Source organism: Falco punctatus (genome assembly GCF_963210335.1).
Source record: "Falco punctatus genome assembly, chromosome: 6".
Taxonomy (NCBI): Eukaryota; Metazoa; Chordata; class Aves; order Falconiformes; family Falconidae; genus Falco; species Falco punctatus.
The window spans coordinates 13,449,485-13,466,276 of record NC_137585.1 but is presented as its reverse complement, the minus strand read 5'-3'; positions in this window follow the sequence as shown (position 1 = coordinate 13,466,276).

Here is a 16,792-nt window from a genome sequence, read left to right as displayed (position 1 = left end):
TGAGAGCAAATGAAAAAACTGATGTTACATTTGACAGCAGAACTGGGTATTTTTTTGCTTCTGTGGTCCAAAAATACCACAAGTATCTGGACGCAGATGGTATTTGAGGTCATTCAACACCTCAAAACAGGGCCTTTTATTAATACCTTTGATGAAAGGTTAGCAATGTTACTTGACTTGTGCTCATAGAGAGGCATAAAGGCAGTTGGTACAAGAGGAAAAATTGCTGTGTGTCTGAAAAACAGGAGAATAGGCAATACTGTGGCTGGTTTTAATCTTCTCTTTTCTTCTTGCTGTTTAAAGAGGATCACTTAATTTAAAACTGCTGCAAGGATACTTACCATGCTGGCCATGTTCGAGGGCTGCGGGACATGCATTGCAGATTCTGAACTCTTTCTTCTGCTGAAAATGCAGACTCACAGCTGCAGTGTAAACATCTTACATGAGTGTGAGTAGTGATTGCATTGTGTGTAGCTTAAAACATCCTGCTCCTCTCCAGGATACAAAATTGGCTGGAAATTTCTAGCTTGGTCTTACATTCAGTATATACATAGCAAATGTTCTGGATGGGAGAGAAGGGTGAACAGAGGGAAAGCACTCTCTGCATTCTACAACAGCCTGTTAGATCTCGTCTCTGAAGTCATTTTAGAATCTTTTGGCTCTGCATGGGTCAGCATTTTGTCTTGGTAATGAGCTGTGAGTTTTCAGATTCTAGTCATTCTGGCAATCCCATTAAAACAAAAAGGCCAAAAAAACCATAGCATTCTCTTCGCTAGGATTTACAGTAAATGTAAAAACATGTGCCTATATTTAGCAGTGTGCAAACCTGCAGTTAATCAGGTCTGTCCTTAGCAGTAGGTGTCATTACAGCTAATGGGAACTCCACTAGAAACTTTAAAGCACGACTCGGTGGTACCAAGTATTTTCCAGAACTGTATCCTGAAGATGTTTGTATCAGAATGTAAGCAGTAGCTTAGGCTGCTGGAATCATGATGAAAAACAAGCTGTTTTTAAAACCCAGGTCAGCATTGCTTCTTCGTGGGGTCACGTGCTGTTGTGTTGCACACATTAGGTGTTGGGGGGAAAAAGCATAATTGTGAGTATGCATAACACGATAAGTATATACCATCACATACACTTTCATAATCTGTGTCTGCTTAAACACCTTTTTCTTTTAGTGTGACAGCAGTATTGATCGATGAGCAGAAGCTTAATACATCTTGCTGGAGCAAAGCCTGTATGTTTGCTTGTAACAGACCAGATGAAAATTGGTGGGTGTGGGATTTTGTGAGGCCAGGGTTTCAGTTGCTAACTTCCCTTCTGTGCTCTGGAGAAAGTTCGTGGTGCTCTGAAACAAGGTACAAAAAAGATATCAGGCAGATCCCTGACATGAAAGCCCCTGTTGCTGAATTTTGGATCTCTGCTGCGTGGAAGCACTATACCTCTTTATACCTCTTCTTCCATGCCCCTGTTCAAAGCTGTTATGTTTTTGTTGGTTTTTTTAATGCCAGCAAACCTCCACATTCTCTAAAACCAGATTCCCAGCATGAAAATTTTTATTTAATTTGGCAAAACACTAAAGCAAAGGTCAGTGGTTTTAGACAATCCTAATAACAGGCTGTGCTACTAGCCCCACCTGTGACAATCCAGCATTGCATGTGTGTAGGTATCGTAAAGTGCCAGCTGCTGGGGCTCTTCCTCCACGGCTGCTTTTAGAGGGCAAAGACCTTGAACGCAGAAGTAGTTCCTGGGCACTCTGCTGAGAGGGAAAATATAAAGGGGGATTATTTACTGGGAGAGAATCCGAAAATGCAGTAAGATCGTAGCTGGCGTGCCAGTCCGTGCTGGTACAGATTCAACATGACACACTGCGTATTGCTCGACAGGAGGGGCACTTGCAGTTGCAGAGAGGGAGCCTGGTGCTCATGGGGAGGGAAAAAATGCCTGCCTTCCCTTGTGCCTGGAAAGGCTCCCCACGCAGGGCCTGGTCCCAGGACTGTGCTCATACTGGGACACAAATGAGTACAAAGCAAAATGTTAGCAGAAGTCATCTGTGGTAAAACAACATGGACCATTCAGAGAATCGGAGGTCTGAGTCTATTGCTAATTACCCTGAATGTGACTGCGCACAGCAGTTACCTAGAGATGGTGTAGCTAAAACCTGCTGGGGCTTGCAAGGATTTTTTTTGAATGGACTGAATGGACTTTTCCACCAGACGCAGGCAGGTGGGCAGCAGCAGTCCAGCTGTGAGTCCACCAAGTGCTTTGGCATGGTGGGAGTGCAGGAAGCAGCTCCCCACGGATGCTGCATCACTGCAGGCGGAGCAGAGTGACGTCAAAGTGCTACAAGAGTTGGACACCACAAAGTGTTTGCATCTTCAACTCTCCCTCTGTGTGAGATGTGTTTGCTCTGCTGAGCTTCTCCCATGTAGCTCTGTGTTGGTCTGAGTTACTACACTAATTAATACACTTAATGGAAGGGCAAGAGCTGAAGCCCACCTAAACGCATATGAGGGCCAGTCAGTAACAGGATGCACCAAACTGTGCCCCACTTGCTGTTAAAGTTTGGAAGGTTTTTGAAGCAAAAAGAAGGGTGCCAACTTTACAAAAATTGACCAGGAAAAAATCTAAACAATTTGCTCTTGAGTTTCAGAGACTTCACAAGGATGTTAGCTCTAGGAAGGCAACAGCCTATCTGTCTGAACCCAGGAAATCTTGCTGGTGCTGTTGATTTTACACAGGTGCAACTTGGAGGGAAGGATGTAGCTCACACTGATAAAGGCCATTTAAGTACATGAAAGATCAGCTTATGTCTGTTCATATCCCTTGTCTTGGAGCCCCCAGCCCAGCCAGACCTTTGGTACAGTTGCACTGACATCAAGATGGACATGCCTCTTCTTGGCAGAGAGGAATTTCCCCCAGGACCACCCAGGATGTGCTCTAGAGCCTTCGAGCACAGCCTGTAGCCCAGCCCTGATTAAATACAACTTCAGCAGTATCCCAGAGTGCTTGAACCCAAAGCTGTGTTCAGGTTTGGGCTGTAGTACAACCGGGCTCCTTTATTCTAGGCTTATAGATATACCTGCCTGCAGTGATGCTGATGTGCACAGTCATGTCTGCCTGGGTTGTTCTTGTGCATCTCACCAAGGCAACATCAGAGAAGCAAATCTGGGTTCCTGCTGAAAAGCCTCCAGCACCGTGGGCTTTGCAGAACTGGGAGAGCTGTGAGCAGCTGAGCTGCAGACATCTTTGTTGCTGCAGTGCAGATGGCAGAAGTGGAATCAGTGGGAAAAAGGTAAAACTTAAACCAGTTGTAAAAGCAGCACACCAAACTTGAACGACATGTTAAACATGTGAAAGATGTATTGGGATGGCTCTGATCCATGTGGCTCAAAACCATCCATGAAGGTATCCAGGTATTAAAGCTTCCATTACAAAAGCTATGGGAGATGGGAGCCTTTGAAGATGTCTAGGAGGATCTGGGATGCAGTGACTTGGACGCCGAGATCTCACCAAAAAAGAAATCAGTGCCAGCACTGCTTAACAGAGGAATACAATGAAATCAAAAAACCTAGGCCAAAATATTCACTGATTTTCAAATAGATCTGTGTTCCTAAGTCACTTTGGCACTTTTAATTGTTTCACAATTAACAGTAATGATTACCAGTCGTGCTAAGCATTTGATGGTATAAAGGCTTTTGTCTGGTTGTGGAACACAGTTCATGCCTAGACTCCAACACAAATCAAAACCATATGAGTAACCAGGTTAAGAGACAACCAAGTTGTAACCAAGTTCCCTGATGTGGCTTATGTTTGTATTCCAGCCAGGGCCCGGGGCTCTTACTTGAAATTTTCCCTCTCCAACTTGCATATGCAAATGTAAACAATGATATTTCCATCCTTGAGGAGCCCAAGTGAGACTTTATAATGCAAACAAAGGCATGTGTGTTAAAAAGTTCTCTCAATCAGCTGGAAGTGTGCAGCAGTTTACATATTAGTATATGTTTTTAATTAACACTTGGAAGAGAGCAAGAAACACTTGATACACTTAGAACACAAATAAAAATACCTTTCTTACATGTTTCTCAATGTGAACATCTAAACTGAAAATAAAGTAATTCCTGATAAGGTAAATTGGCATTTAACTTTTGTGGAAAATTGCAGCTTAATTCTTCCCTTACATGACAAGACAGGTCTTTCAAACATCTCGCTTTCGGTGAAGAAAACATCTCGCTGTCTGTGGAATGTTAAGAGTAAAACATAGTTTGCAGCACTCAAAGGTCTGGGAGGTTCCAACCTAATCTTGGTCTTTACAGTCCTTCCTGAGCAGATTATTCCCATGTGGGCACATACACACTCTCCTCTCTGGAGTTAACCTGAATTTGGTACTGCCTCTCTTACATCTGTTAAAAAGCTACCCTGCAAGCTTGACAAATAGTGTTGCAGCAGTGACTATTTGAAAATCAGGTGGGGAATCCCATAGGTCCTATTTTTATTTAAGCTTCCAGTGAGCTTCGCTGAGTTTAGGCATATGATATGCATGCTTACAATATAAAAACATTTCTTTCCTCTAAAGTTTCAACATGTCCAAAACTTTGGTTATATTTTCTTTTACCCCCTCCTTTTTTGCTGTTTACCATGGGTAAAACAAAATGATTGATGGCCCAGGATTTAACGACTGACTTACCTTTTATTTTGCCATTTTATCAAAACTGTGGGCCTGAGTTTGGAAGTTTGAATGGAAAAATTAGTTTCCATTTTGTTTTCATTTGTAGTTTGATGGCTTTTCCAAAGCTGAAGTTTTAACTAGCAAAAAAACCCCCTTATAAATACATTACATTTCAAACATCCATCATATTGCAGTATCTGACAGAAAAAAACAAGAAGCGGTCATTCCCAAATTCTAATAAAATTTGAGCAAAAGGAGAATTAGGGAAATTTCCTTCAGAAAGTTTCCACACGTGAAAGAAGATTTTTCACACTAGAGCAAAGAAAAAAAGTTTGTATTATACAGTATATGTTGTATGTCCATAGCTCAAGCTATTCCCAGACTTCTAAGGGAGGATCTACCTCTACAGTAGTTTGGGTAAGAACACGAACACACAGTAAGAAATGGTCATTGCTCACATAAAGCTAGAACAGCTACAAAAGGAAAGGAAAGCTCCCTCGGCTGATGATGGCGTATTCCTGCCTACAGCTGCTTGACCCACGCTCAGCGTCTGCAGCTGAAAGTCAAGACGTGGTTTGACCATACGTGAGTCAAAACACGTGGTGACTTCATTTTTATAGATGATGCCAAGCGAAGGTAAACACCTCAGCCTACACGACGTGAGCAGCGTCTGGGCTTTGCTCCAACCTGCCAGTGCACAAACCTGAGATGTATGTTGTTGCATTCAGCAGGTTATCTCCCTCAAAAGTAGTAAGGTGCGGTTTTTCCTCAAAAATATCTAAAGCATTTTTATCAATGGTAAAGCCTGGACATGCCTAGGAACTTGTTTTTTGTTTTTTGTTTTTTTTTCTTTTGTGCTCTGGGTTAATTGCAGACAATGCTTTCAGTTGTCAGAAACACAGAGTATGTGTTACTCATGAGATACCTAAAACTTCTACCTTAATTTCAGATTTTTATTACCGAATGCTGGCTGAGGGAGGGAAAGGACCGGGAGCCCAGAAGGGGCTGGGGCAGCCTGCGGGGATACTTGCTGGCACAGGGCGCAGGGTTTGGGGTGCAGCTCTGCCTGAGGGGCAGGGGCGAGCCCACTGCTGCATCACGGGAAGGAGGGACTGTGCCCCCCATGCCGGTTAGGAACCACGGAGGCAGAGGGACTCGCCCCAGCCCAGGGGAGGCCAGGGTCCCACAGCTGCTGTGTGGCAGGCAGGGGCCAGGCTGCTGCCACCTTCCCGGCTTCAGCCCCCGCTTCTCCTGGCTGAAGCTCAGCCGCACTGATTTACGACTCCCCCCAAGTGCCTGGGATGGAGTTATAGCCCCTTGTATTACATGGTGCCTTCTCTGTTATTCTTACTGCATGCCACAGATTTATGACGGCTTTTAAGCCAGGCAGCATGTAAAGAAATATGATCTTAACAAAATATAGAAGAGACCAAAGGAGGTCAAAGTGTGGGAGCAGAACACTGTACGGTGATCCAGGATTTCCTTTTATTTACTGCTCGCACCTTTTCAATCTCAAGTGGATTTCGGCCGTCTCAGGCAGCCCTGACCAGTGGCTGGGAGGAGTCTAATCTACCGAGGCGCTTCGCCACCAGCGGATGTCTTTTATTACGACTTAGCACACATAGGAAATCCCAAAATACCATTGGTGAATTAAATGAGTTTTAGACACAGAGTGCCAGAAAGACACATAGCACCAGGGTAGGTAAGAATCTCACATTCATCTGAACAAGTTTTCTATCTCATGCCATCTCTTACTGTGGCAACAACTTATGTTTTTCTAGGTCAGTGATGTCCTGCAGAGCTCCTCAGCCTTCGGTGCTGAGGGAGAATAACTTGTGGTTGTCTTTCATGGATAAGTGGAGCAAAAGTGATGCCAGATTTCTTTGATTTGTTGGTGTGGTGAGGAAAGTAATACTGTAAGTAAATCTGCTTTATAACATTTTTTACATATATTCATCAATTATTGCAACACTGTAGTGCAGAGGAAAAATACAGACACTGCCCTTGCCTTGCAGAGGGATAACATGACACCTTGCAGCACACGCGGGATGAGAGGAGCACAAGGGCAGAGCCACACTCACCTGTGGGACCACAGCCTGCATTAAGCATTCTACATCAAGATGCAAAGCAAAACAGCTGGCAAGAGGCAGGAAAGCTGTAATTACAGCCAACAAATTACTCCTGAGCCAACACCTTCTGCTGAGGCCCTGGTCTTGAAACATAAGCCAGGAACAGGAGCTTTTTCCCTCCTAGGTGAGTGCCATAGTCCCCTCCAGCTACAATATTCGTCCCTTCATTAATAAAACAAGCTCTGGTGTGCTCCCTTTCACTCAGATTTATTATCATTATTTCTCTACCTGAGGAAAGAAATTTGTCTCCCTTCTCATTACAGCTTAGGGCTATAGCAAGGCTCCCATGACGTGTCTTTTGGTGGAGGTTTTTTTTTGATGGTTTGTTTGTTTTTTTTAAAGCACCCAACAGTCCAAATAATAGTCCACCTGTGTTTCTAAGCTTCCAGAGCAACATACTCTCCAATTCTCCAGCTGCTTAGTGCTGGTCACACTGAAGCAAGGAAAGTAAAAACGGGCTGCGCCCTATATGCTCCTTGGTAATCTTGCAGGCCACTGGTCCACATCTGAAGCACCTTTTCTTTGGACATTTGGATTCTCTTGAGATGTAAGACAGACATCAGGACCAATGGACCCTGGGGTCCTCTGCAGATGAATTTGTTTACCTGAGTCCAGAGGTGACTCAAGTTTATAAAGTTGGCAGCACCTCTTTATTTTTCAACACAGGGCATCTTTAAAGACAAATAAACCAGTTATTGGGAAAGATTTGCAGGAGGTTTGTTACACTGCTCGGTTACCCACCACTGCAGCCGTTTCTTCCTCAGGTGTAGTTCCTCAAAGCCTGGGGCTTTACCCTAGAAGGCTGCAGCTGTGGGTCTTCTCCTGAGATACGTGGTTTCCTCCAGAATGGCATCCAAAGAAGGGTGAGTGATGTAGCTTTGCCAGAAGGGGAGCTGCATGCCCTCCCACTGGCCTTGGGATCCTCGTGTTCCCCAGCTGTTTTTCAACTGATTACTGAATATCTCATACTTATGTTCTCACAGCATATGCTGTTTATCATGACATCAAAACCAGTGTCTTTTGGAAACATTAACACTACAGCACATGTTTAAGTGTAACATCTAAATCAATCAGTTCTTGTATATTTTGAATAAGCTGTATCACTGATAACATGACATAATGACATATGGCAAGACCTCATACAATATGAACATGCTACCTACTTTTTTTTTTTTTTATGTTGTTTTGATGACTTACTTCATCAGAAAGGTGAGCAGGGAACAACTGTGTCCTGCCTCATGCAGTAAGAGACCTGAGACCTAGGGAGTGGCAGATTCAAAATGATCAAAAAGAGATGCTGTTTCCCAAGCTGCTGTGGTTAACCAGTGGAGATCTTTTCTGTTGAGTGTACCATGGTGCCCTTTGGCAGCTCACAGAGCAGTAAGAGTGAGAAGCATATGTGGATGACCACAGCAGATGTTAGCACTCCTGACTCACCTAAGGATGGATATCCTTGGAAGAACAGAGTTTAATTTTATGAAGGGACTTTTTTACTTAATTTTAAAAGTTGTGAAAGGCTTTTCTTGTGCTAGGAACACTGGCTTGAAACAGTTTCGTCCAGAAGCTGCCACAATACTAAACTTGCTTTCATTTAGAAGGTTTTCTCTTTAATGTGCTTGCTTTGCAGTAGTGACTTGACTTGAAAAGACCATTGTGGAGATAAACAAATCAAGATAAATTTATTTATCTAAATTTATTATTTAAGATAAATCAAAGCTCCTGTATTTGTGTGGATCCCCCACTTTAGCCAGGGATAGACATCCAACTGAAAGCAGTCTTGAGTTGATAGCAGACTTTGCTAGGGGTAATTAGTTTGCTAGTTAGTAATTTTTGCATTACGTTTCACTACTTTTATCATATAATGAATTTGGCTTATGCAAGAGTCATGAAGATGTTCCTCAGATTCTGTTCCTCCTGTCAGGAGTCTCTTGCCCTTGCACTTGATTTGTGTGCTCAATTATGACCATTCCAGTGGGACATATAACTCTATTTACAATAGAATGAAAGTATAAAGTCATAGCTTAAACTATATTGCACTTCTTGCTGGGCTGTGTTATGCATATTTAAATAAAGAAAGGTCAAAATGCTGCACCATCATAGAAAGGGACACATGGTGTCTTTATCTGTAGGACAGGGATAATACTGTATGCCTATATACCAAGACTTACTGCAAGTTTAAGGGCACAAAACCTGAAGTTTTTATTTAGCATGGCTAGGATATGTTGTAACAGCTGTCAGATGCTGAATGACTCTCAAACAGTAGCTGAGGGAACTGAACCTTTTACACTTGTCACTTCACGCTTAATGGTTACAGGTGAACACAGCCTCTTTTTTCCTGTGCAACCAAAAACTCAAATATAGACCACACTGCTGAAAAAGAAATAACAGAAATTACTGATCAGCTCTAAACTCTGAAAACAGTCATTCTTCTTTTGGTGGCAAATCTAAATCCAGATTCTATATGTGGAAAACCCCCAAAAATCCTAAATATAGCTTTAGTTTTCTACTTCATAGCTACAAGCAGAACATACCCATGAATCAATAACGAGGGCCTGTAAACACTCTTCTGGCTCTATAGCATGCTTAATCTCAACAAGGGGCTGTAGTAAACCACAATTCCCTAGCTGCAATAAATGCCGCAGACTCCAGAGCCAAGCAAAAAGTTTAATTAAAAGCAAATTGATATATATAAATCTGCTGATGCGATCTCTCACTCTTGCATCTGAAATATATATAGGCCTCTTCCTGGAGACACTGGATGATTTAGACTTCAATTTCACTTAAGAAGCCTTTCAACTGATAGTATCCAGCAAGTGCCTGTGCACATGCTACATAAAAACTTTCTGTTAACTCAATGCATTGATCTCCCATTGCTTTACATGCCTAGTGTATCAGTTGTTATTTGCCTAATTTAAGAGCCTCGGCAACATTTTCCTGTGCTCTAAATAGCCAGGCATCACTGAACTGTTAGGAGGAACTAAATTTGGCACTTAATGGGTATGACAGCACTAGTGCAAAAGATTATATTTTGGCTTTAAGTAACCTTGGCCACTTCGAGGAGATGTCGCACTGATGCTTTAGCACCAGACAAGCTCTGCTCATGTTAGCAATGTTTGAAAAGCTGTTTTATAAACATTTAGTGAAATGCAGTTTCTTGTTGATTTGTGTCCTAAGTCTACCCTAGCACTACACACTTAATGCTGAGCTCAATCCTTCTCTCCCTGTACCCCCGTGCACTGTGGGTGTTTGCTGGAGATGACACTGTAAGCCTGTAGTTGATTCACAGGGAAGTCTGGGTTAGATGGTACCTCTGGAGATCATGTGGTCCAAACTGTGATTGAAAGCAGCACCTTAGATTAGGTTATCCAGGGCATTATCAAGCAAAGTCTTAAATATTTCCATCAAGAAATGTCCCACCACTTCTCTGGGAAGCCTACTGCAATGCTTAATAGTTCTCTGGCTGAAGAATTCATTTTTTCTTATATCCAGAAGGCATTTCCCCTAAAGCAACTTGTGCCCATGGCCTACTTTTTGAAAAGAGTATCTCCGTCTTCTCTACCACTACATTCTTTGGATGTTAAAGACACTAACTAGATCCGTCCTGAACCTTTTCTTCTCTAGGCTGAGGAAAGCCACTTCCTTTAGCCTTTCTTCATATGCCAGCTTTTCTAGTCCTCTAAACTTGGTGGCCCTCCAATGGACCCTCTTCAGTCTTTCAACGTCTTTCAGTGTCTTTCAGTGTCTTCAGCTGGGAGGCCAAAAGTAGACATTAAATTCCAGGTGTAGCCTCACAAGTGCTGGGTGGAGTTACGTATACATTGGCCTGCCTAATTAGCACATTCATGCAGACACTGGCAGTTTGTGTGACTTTGGACCAACAATATTTTGATGCTGATTTTTCTGAACCTGGAAAAGGAGGAGAATCACAACTGTTATGGGACTTGGGAATAATACAAGGCTTAGTTGGGTTTGCTTTCTCAGAAAATAAAAATACTTTTTCCTCAGAAAATAAACCTATGTAAAGTATATGTGACATTAATGAGTTGTGGCATAAAATATATTAAACCAATACTCAAAAGGCAAGACAGCTTCTGACAAAAAAATTAAATACACAGTTCTAACTAGCTCTCAAAAGTTAGAGGTCATGTATATTGAAGACCAAATCACAATGCCTTATTTCTTGGAGCAAAAATTAATCTGTTAATCTCGTTTTATTTATAGTAGTCTTTGTTGATTTACTGTAAAAAAAACACCCATATGGTGTTTTGGCTGTTGTGCACTCCATTGATGCATTGCTAAATGAGAGTGAACTATGGAATCTTCATACCCAAAACTTTTCTTGCATTCTTGAGAAAACACAGTAATGTATCTGTTGCCAGTGTGTACCCAGCTAGATCAATAAAGATAAATCTTGCATTCATGTGTTGGAAGATTTCCAGAAGATTATTGAATTAAAGATATCCTAATCAGCTATTGTTAAATCAAAAGAGACAACAGCATTTTGTATTAAGGTGAGTCTTTGAAAACAAACAAACAAACAAAAACCACCACAAAACAAAACCACTAGGATATCTGTTCATTAACTGAAGCTCTGTTTACTGCAGTAGTGATCGCACAAATAAAAGCAAACAAAGATACAGTCTACAGTTAAAAGATTTATATTTACCTGTGCTTCAGATTTCTTTTCATATAGAATACTGAAATTCCAAATGTGTGGAATAAAAGAAAAAAAGATTTCATCTTAAAACATCTAAAACTCAGCTTGGAAATACAGAACTAATTTCTTTCTGTACCAAGAATTTCAGAACCGTAGATTAACCCACTCCTGTTGCAAGGTACTAATAGAAAGATGAGACATAAAAAAAACAAACAAACAACCACAAACCAAAGCAAAACAAAAAAGACCTGAATAGCAGTTATTTCATCAAAACATAGGCCTTAAAGCATATTCTGTCTTTTTCATCTTTCTTATTTTGCCTGTTTCATCTTATTCATGGCAGTTGTCCTACCAGGAGCAGGGTGACATGGAGAGTGGAGCAGAGGGAAATGAGTTCAAATCATATAATAAGAAATTCCAATATTCAAAGCATAGTAATATGCTATAAAATACAAAATTTAATGGAAAATTTTGGGAGAAAATTCTACTGTCTCTTCTTACATTCCTTCTGATTGAACGATAGAGTAAATGTACTAAAGTCCTTGTTTATTTTTAAGTTTGCGTTATCTAACATAGACTAACTACATATCAGGAGTTCCTGAAGAGCAGAATAACATCTGGATATGTACTTGTTTGTGTTTGTAATTAATATGCCCTGGATTAATGTGGATCTGGTATTTGTAATTAATGCCCTGAAATGTGTCCAGCCTGATGCTAACTCAGATATTTAGTGGCTTAAAGTACTGTAAGCCAAGATAAGGTTGAGAGCCAAAATGATGATACTTGTCCATTTTCTCCTAAGGGAGGAAGGAAACCTGAAAGTGGAAAATCAGAAGCAGGAAAAAGGGGCGATGTAGGGAGTGACTCAACAGGTGACAGAAACGCAACTGAGATTGCGTATGTGCAGGAGGAAGGGACGATGTAGGGAGTGACTCAACAGGTGACAAAAACGCAACTGAGATTGCGTATGTGCAACATGATCAGGTTGGAAAAATAATTAATTGAGCTGGGAGGATGGCAAAATGAACCTGTAGTGGAAGAAGTTGGCTTAGTCAGGAAATAGAAATCTGATGCTGGAAGGGAGTCTGAAGCTGAACCTGGTCAATCTGATGTGAGTTTTTCAAAATGAAAATTTTTGCAGCTCAAAAGGCCATCATCTAGTGAACAGAGTGTACGTTATCTTAAAACAACTTTATTTGAATTGGTCTTCAAACTGAGAGTGTCTCAAAAAATGTCTGAACTCTCAAGTGTGTGAGATTCTGCAAGCCAAGCGAGAGCCAGAAGATCTCCTGCAATTCAATATTTAGCAGCTGTTGAAGCTTTTAAGTTCCTAATGTGCAAGAGGGAGTCATGGAAAAAAGAGTCAGGGGAAAAGAGACTTGTAGGTGTAAATGTCCACTGAAGATTGAAGTACGTACAGGGGAACGGGCAGAGAGGACTGGGAGAGACACCCAGAAGCTGCTGAGAGAGATGTTTCAACACTTTTTAAACTGTCAGTGTGTGTATTAAAGATGGCAAGGATTAAAAATGAAATACCGGATTAATGTTAGCACATTAAGTCAAAATAAAATGGATCTGAAGAGAGGCTGGAGAAAGATCAGACTGGGGCTTCAATGGTCACAGCAGGGAGTGGAAGTATTATATCTATAGATGGCATCAGAAATACAAAACTTTGGATTTTTGGACTTTGACTTCCAAACATTGGGAATCTAAGTTAGAGCTTCAGCTGCTAGACTCAGATATCTGAGATTCTGGGAAATGCACGTGAAGCTCCCTGGCAAAAGACAGAAACTGAGACACCTAAAATATTAGGAAATCTTATTTAATAAAATCTGTAAAGAAGCAGTAGAAATTATAAAGAAAAGCATTGGAACTTTAGTTATGGCTTACAAACCCCCAATATAAATCTGTCTTAACATCTTCCTTCCTCCCTTTGTACTTATTTACCCTGTTTTCCATGTACAATAGTGCTCTTATACAAAGCTTCAAAGCTTTTGCAGCAAGTATTACTGACTTAATATAAAACTGTTCTTTCAAAGAAGAGTTGCTTTCCCTTTTGGCACTTCTAAATATTTCTGTTTCAACTTTGTGCTCCTTTCCCCCAAAAATCTGAGATGCAGAACTGCTTCCTTCAGTCCCTGATGGAGACCTATTTGTATTGGCTTTGATGTAAGCAGTAAGCTGCTTGCTTTAATTTTAACTTTTCAGGGGAAGAGTTTATTCACAAATGAATTACACAGCATGAAATCTTAAAAGCTGCAGTTAGATGCTCACGGAAAAAATGCATAATGAGTTTGGTTGGGAAAAATGTTACAGAAGTGATGTTCTTGTCTAAAAAGACAATGTGTTTTCATGAAGAGAGAGTGGGCAAGATGGAAAAGACAGGCTTCAACACCAACAAGTAAGGGGCTGTGGAGTGACATTCAACGTGCCTGTTAGGTGAACTTTATGTGCAGACTGGAATAAGAAGTGCTGCACAGGGAGAACAAAAATTCCTGATTTCTAAATAACACATCCAGAACATAGCCTGCTGAACTGGCCACCTTGATTTTGGGATGTTTAGCAATGCTCTGTGTGGTAGCATGATACTGAATAACTTGTAAGCATTACGGTTAATTTTTGTCATACCTTTTAAATCTCTGTGGTCATTTGCATACCGGCAGTGTGCATCATATTTTAGAGTGATAATAAATTGCTATGCTTGAGGCTGGGTAGCTCCTACACTAGTGTGTCTTTGATCCTTCGGAAGCCACAAACCTCACCAAAATTGTAGATATCACAGCTCCTTTCATCCATTTTGTTTATTGAGAGCTGAAGTAGTAGATGCTACCATGATGGCTGCAAATCAGCATGGCAGTACTGGGGTAGGTTGTAAGCTGGAGCCTCAAAAATAGACCTCCTGACTCTGAAAGCAGATATGGGAGCCAGGGCCTTCTTTTGATGGAGTTGAGTGTATCCAATAGAAAACCAGAAGCAGAAATGCAAGCAGAGAAGTGTTTTGGGGAAAACAGCATTCTGAGTCCACTCTTTGTAAATACATGGGATTACATATAAATATATATATATATATATATATATATAAAATAAGCACAGGTTGTATCTTTATCAGTTATTCTTCCCAGTGGAAATAACATGCAAGATTTTGGAAAGCTGATTAACAGCTGGGGCTAAAGAGAATAAACTCTGACAGTCTAACAAAAATCAAAAAGACTAAAAGAATAAAAGTAAGAGCTGGATGTTTTCTAAAAATATCTAAGGTAATAGCTGGTCGCTTCCCAAGATGAGTTTATGTGTGACATAGAACCTTTGGGGCAGCTACACAGTGCCCGGGCAAATTAGGAAGCCCAGCTGCAATGCTGGCCGTTCAGAAAGACAAGGTGGATAGAAAAAGCATCCAGCCAGCTGGCTGCCACTGAACAGAAAATGTCCGAAGTATGGAAGAACAAAAACACTGAACTGCTTTGGCTCATACCAGCAGAGATAAACTGCAGCAGCAAAGAACTTGCAAAGGGAAATTAGAATATTGTCAAGAAATTAAAAGCTGTCAAGATTCCTTGATGTGGAGCCATGGGTCCTTCCAATATTTCACATTTTCTTTTACTTTGGATACAGATACTAGAATTTATAGACCCAAAAATGAGTGTCGTAAGACTGGGTGAAAGCTTATTACTATAAAATTATAGTATTTATTATTACTATTACTATTTATTTATATTTATATATTTATATTATATATATTTATAAAAATAAAATATAATTTTATTATATTACTATAAAATAATAGAAAACTATAAAAAGTTTTCTAGGGACACAGCATCAGCCAAGACTGTAGAACTCTTCTGCTCTCTTGGTTTGGGAACAATAAACTAGAATAGGCCTCTGGGCTGAGGATAGGAAGGATGGAAGCAGTTGCTTTACTTCCAGATAACTAGAAAAGGAAAATATTAGCTGTGGAGGAGAATGTCTTATTCAGCACATAGGTAAAAACTTTCCCTGAAGTTACAGTCCCTGCCTCACTATCAGCCAGATCTTCTCCATAAAGGAGAACTCACCAGCAGTCTGAGTACTGCAGGTGTATGAAAAAGTCACCAATTTTATAGTGGGTGATTATTTCAAAATTGTTCCATAAATTCATTGTAATTAAACTCATCAATGCTCTAAATGCCTGGGATGAGTAGGAGTACCGACGCCAGATAAAATCCAAGAAGGATGGAGACATTGCATTCCCATGCTTGCAAAACCCAGCCCCAACCCACCAGGTAGTGGCAAGAGAAGCTTCTGTGGCTGGTCACCACATACAAATCTTTTTTACTCTTTCTTACAGGGTGTAGAGCAACAGGTATTAGGTTTCATTAGGGGCATTTATGAAGAGAAATCACATTGGGCCTGAACATAACAATGAAAAAATGGGATAACGTCTCCATGGGTTTCAAGAAAAATTGAAAGAAAGTACAATTTATGGAATCAGCAATAACATGTCAGCTTTTTCTGGGAGGGCTGCAAAGACATGTAAAATACAGATGCAAACAAGGACAGTGTAATAAATTTGCTTGTTAACAAAGCAACACAAGATAAGAAAACGAGAGCTTGATGTGGTGCAAGGAGGGAAATTTGACTGTAAGTGCAGTAAGAATGAATCTCTCAAATTGTGGTGGGTTATTTTTGGCCGGGTGGAAGCTATGCTTGGAGGAGGTTCTCAGAAGTGACTAAGTCAAAGCACTGGGAAATCAGTCTGTTAGAAAAAAAAAATCTTCATTTCTGATTACAGAAGAGGGTTAGTAATCTATTGCAATGGGCTACAGTGGGGGAGAAAGCCACATATGTGCCCGGAATCAGCCTTCAGAAGAGCACACAGGCTGCAAGGAGGGATGGGTTTCTGCCGGAGGAGCCACCGCCATGCTCCAGGCGAGGCACAAGGGGATGCGTGGCTGTTCACCAGGCTGCACCAGGAGAAACCTGTGGTGTGAGCACCTGGCAGAAGGGCTGCTTAACTCTCAGTCCCATTTAGGATTTTGAGGACTTCAGTGAGACATAGGTGTGATGCCAACCACAGGCTGGACAAGCACATGTGTATGCGCTTTACCCACCTTGCAGATGTTTGGGTCTGACAGTGACAGGAGCATTCAAAACCCTCTGGACCCATGGCCCTCAGCCAATGCTCTGTGTGCCACGTCACCTCTCTTTCTACACCCTGGGAAAAAAAAAAAAAAAAGAACCATATACACCTGCAGCTGCAAGAGTTTCTCAATGTTACACTGCCAGCTACACACAAGGACCATCCTCACCCACCATAAATTATGCCCCAACTAATACAAGTATTTGTTAATCTAGGGCCCT